Here is a 4,665-nt window from a genome sequence, read left to right on the forward strand (position 1 = left end):
CCAATGTCGCTTAGCTTCGACATCTGCCTCTCCCAAATAAAATTTGAGATCAATAAGTGAATATGATAAACAACCCCTTTAGGTATGCACGTGACCGATAAGAAATGTATAGGCATGCTTAACAAGTGTTAATCTTCCTCCAACTGATAATAGTAAAAATTTATAGCCAAATATTTTCTTTCTCACCTTCATAACTAGCGGCTCGAAATGTCTGATACATAAATGGCTTGGAGATATCGGAACGCCCAAATAAGTAATTGGAAAAAGACCCTTGTGTAAAGTTACTCAGCTGGAGTGTTTCATTCTTTCTCGACAAGGATCCGTGCTTCGAGAAAAATATAGTTGATTTCCTATGATTCACTCTCTATCTCGACATATTTTCATAAATGGATAGGATCTCTACCACTATTTTAATAGACACTTTACTGCCATTACAAAGATAATTAGATCGTCAGCTTATAATAGGTGAGAGATACTAGGTGCTCCAACAGGAAGAGAGTAATTTCTAATGCGTTGCTCCAAACAAGCTTGTCATAGCATGCATGTAAGAGTCTCTTCTGCAATAATAACCAGGTATGGAGAGAGGGGATCTCCTTGACGGATTCCTCAGGAAGATTTAAAAAAAACCCTCGATAAGTACCATGCATCATCACCGAGAATGAAGGTGCGTCAAAACACCATCAATTGATCGAGAAAATTCTTTGCACTATTTGCTATCGCAACGATTTTATTGGATGTTGATATCTTTTTGGACGGTGTTTTGTACTATTTTATCGGATGTTGATTCTTTAATTTTTTCGATCAACTGACAGTACTTTGGATGGTTTATGTCCAAATGGACTTCAAGTGCATATTTATAAAGGTTGGAAACATCCGCTAGCACAAAATGAAGGATAGGGTAAAATACGCAAAAAATGAAAATGTTATGGACTGTTACTGCTATTTTCCCTTAAATTAATTAGATACGGATTTACCCGATTTTTCTTTCACGTCGTGTTAAGAGAAATGAAAGAGATTTTTTTTTTTTTAAAGGAATAATCCGGCTTTGAAATGTTGCTATAGAAATCACTGACATCGTAAAGATAATATTTAATATTGATAAAGATATCATGCTATATATGGTTAATTTAATTTTTATATTGTTTCACTAATTATTTTGTAGGCCAAATTTGTCACTTGGTGGTGTCTTACTCTAAGAAACTTGACAATTTTTAGAATTTCTCCGGATAGTTAGTAATTAATTGCAAGAAGAACACGTGGGGGTATATCGTATTTCATAAGTCATATATTACTGTATCACATACAACTAAAAAGTCATACGAATTGTTTTCAAAATAAGTAAATTAATTTTTTTAATATTAATTGATAAACATATTATTTAGCCCCTGTTTGCTAACATTAAAAAATATTATTAAAACTTAAATCAAGGTCAAAAATTAATTTTAATCACACATTTTATTGATCCCATAACTTTTTAATCATATATTTTTATCGATTTTTATTAAAATTTCCTATGAATCTGATTTTAATCTCTACCAAATAGAACGTAATTTAACTTTTTCATTTATTTGTTTATAAACTAGTTAGAAACTCAACTTCGAACGTATTCCCATTGGGAACATAGCACATGACCTTTCATTTCAGTGACGTTATTCGTGTTCCTAGAAGAGTTTTATATTTTAACACGTGCATTGTACATGAATTTGTAACATTATAATATATTTTTGTGTCATGTTAAAATTTTAAGATTAAATTTCACTTTGAATTTCCAACCTTTTGTATTCATGAAGATTTAATCAGCATTTAAATTTTGTCCTCTCTCCCATTTCCCACCTTTTATTTATCTATGGATGAATTCCATCAGATTCTGTCGTTAATCCAAATTTTTTATTGTTCTTGCACTTTATGCCAAGGGACAATTTCGCTAATCCACTTAAATCACCATCTCCTTCCTTCCAATTTTCCCCTCTTATTATATGTTGAGTTAGTGGTCAACACTTATTATTTCCTTCTTCTTCATGTGCTATTTCTCCTTCCTCTCAAGTTCTCCTCTCTTTTCTTCTGTATGTTGTGTCAACGGAATTCAGGATCTGCAGATATGGGAGTCGAATGGATCTAAAAACTTTTTGGATTGATGCCAAGATGATTCCTTGTCTTAATTTTATGAGTAATACTATTTTTAGTCACTCACTGCAGTAGTCACCATGTGATTTAATGTATTAATGTGATATTTTTTTCTCGTATATATCAAATTACTAATCGCTACATGTAAGATGACTGTGATAATGAGTGATTACAAATAGTATTATTCTAATTTTTATTGTTGAATGTTCTAGGGATCATATTGCCATACTTTGTGTTGTATGATCCACCTATGTGACCATCCAAATGAGGTACTTCCTAGGTTGTCGAGGTCAACACGTGAATTAGAAGCAACAAACTTTACAATACAATATGAGAAAGAAGATTACAAGATGAGACTAGTACAATTGAAGATGCGATTAGAAGATTTGAAGTTGAGAAAAGAACGCCACAAGGTTCGAATAGAAGGCTAAAATCAAAGAACAAAACATTTCATGCTTAGAAGAGATGAGTAGAAATGCCAGAGCCAGTGGACAACCATGCTTTATTTTTGTGTATACTGGGATAGTGGGATTGTCTATAGTTCGGAAACTATTTTTTAGGTACAAGGTTAATCGCATATGGTGAAATGGTCCTAATTATAAGCTTGCCACGATAATTTTAACATTCGAAATGAAGTCCATGCTCTTGTTTTGGATTACATCAGCTTTTAAAGGTTGGAGATTTAATATGTAAATGTGTTTAAAGGTTGATACCAGGGGCAGACTCAAGATTTTGCTTCAGTGGGGATGAGAATTGAGACAAAATTACTTTTAAAAAAATTTCAAATTAGAAGAAAAACGATAATATTCAAAACGTGGTACTTTTTTTGACAATTGTTCCTTATGACTTCTCATACTTTGAAAATGCCATATAATAGTCTTGTCATCAATTTCATTAAATACATCTTTTCGAACATACACAACTAAACTTTCATTCATCGATTGGTCTCCAATCCGATTACGCTGTCGATTCTTTACAATATGCGTTTAAAATATCTCAATATATCTTTCTACAAATTAACCAAAGCTTGCATAAATATAAAATATACCAACGGTGAAATGAAAAGCTAATAGATGAACATCAAGAATTGAGATTGCAAATAGCAAAGTTAAAAAATGAATTGCAACAAAGAGGGCAGCTGCGTAGGTAATACTAACAGGAGCAAAATATTCCATTATGCATTAATTCCAAATCAAGTTCAAATTGGTATAATCATCATTCATCAGACGCTATCCGTCTAACTCATTCCAGTGAGCTACTCAATTTCAATAAATAAAGAATAAACCCAGATAAATATAAGGTGAAGTCTCAAGGCTGCCACTCAATAGCACACTCGTCGTCTTGGTTGAAAGCAAACAAAGCGTATAATCAAGGTATTTAAAGGTTGAACCCCAATTTTGAGGGCCCATCACCCCTGGAGCATCGTGAGGCTGGTAAATCGCGGAATATGTCCCAACAGGTCAAGGAACAATAGTTTGCCCGTATACTGGTGTCCAACAAAGAGTTCAATTTCATATAAGCAAGACTAGGACTACCTCACTCCTATCATTTACGTTATGCCCAGTGGGCGTATAGTCAAGGTATTTACAAATACAAGGAATGGATCTAATGGTGAATCATCTATCTTTACTGGTCTAAAGGACGACTGGATGAAATTGGAACTCTCACTGACCTAATTAAATTACACATGACAAATGTGGAATTAAAACATGCATATTCTTAGTATTTAGTACAAATACCCAGTACCTTAAATCTGTATATGAGAGATTTATTAACTAATTTTGCTTCTTCAATCTTCTTCTTCCTCTTTCAAAATATGGTGAATCGGAGTCTGGAGATTGGAATGAAGGAATAAAGCTGAAGGAATCGCATCGTCGTTGCACACACGGGTTCGCTCGCACTTCGCAGGGTTAGAGAATTTGGGGAAGCCGGGAACTGGAAGGGAACGTTTGGGCATTTTTTACTTGGATTAAGCCCCGTTTGATCCCTATTAAATTTAATTACATGACATTCCATTTTTTTCTCTCCTATTTTCAACCATACAATCTTCCATAAAATAATAATACACGTAAATTGAAAAATTTTCCTTTTTTTTCAGCCATTCATTTTTTCTAAAAAATACTATTCCCCCCCCCCCATTTTCATTTTCAGGTAATGGGGGTCAAACGGGGGCTAAGTTGTCACCTAAATTGGTGTTTAGCACCAATGGTACTGAAAGGAGGTAATATTTACATTAGGTCTATTATTTGTGCTTTTATCAATTTTAAAATTAAGGGTCCAGTTGTTATTATGACTCGGTATAAAACTTATGGACCTATCGTCTTACATTAGTAAAAGGTTGGGGACCTATGATGACACGAATTTTAAGTGCAAATTTGGACATGTCGAGGATATTTCCAAAAGATTGTCTATTATATAGGCACACAAAGTACCAAAAATCTTAACATCACGACACATTAGAACCCCCAACAATAGTGTAATCAACATAATTAAGACAACCAACGAAAACAAGGCAAACCATAAGAAAATAACCAAATACCT

Source organism: Olea europaea, unplaced genomic scaffold (genome assembly GCF_002742605.1).
Source record: "Olea europaea var. sylvestris unplaced genomic scaffold, O_europaea_v1 scaffold2190, whole genome shotgun sequence".
Lineage (NCBI taxonomy): Eukaryota > Viridiplantae > Streptophyta > Magnoliopsida > Lamiales > Oleaceae > Olea > Olea europaea.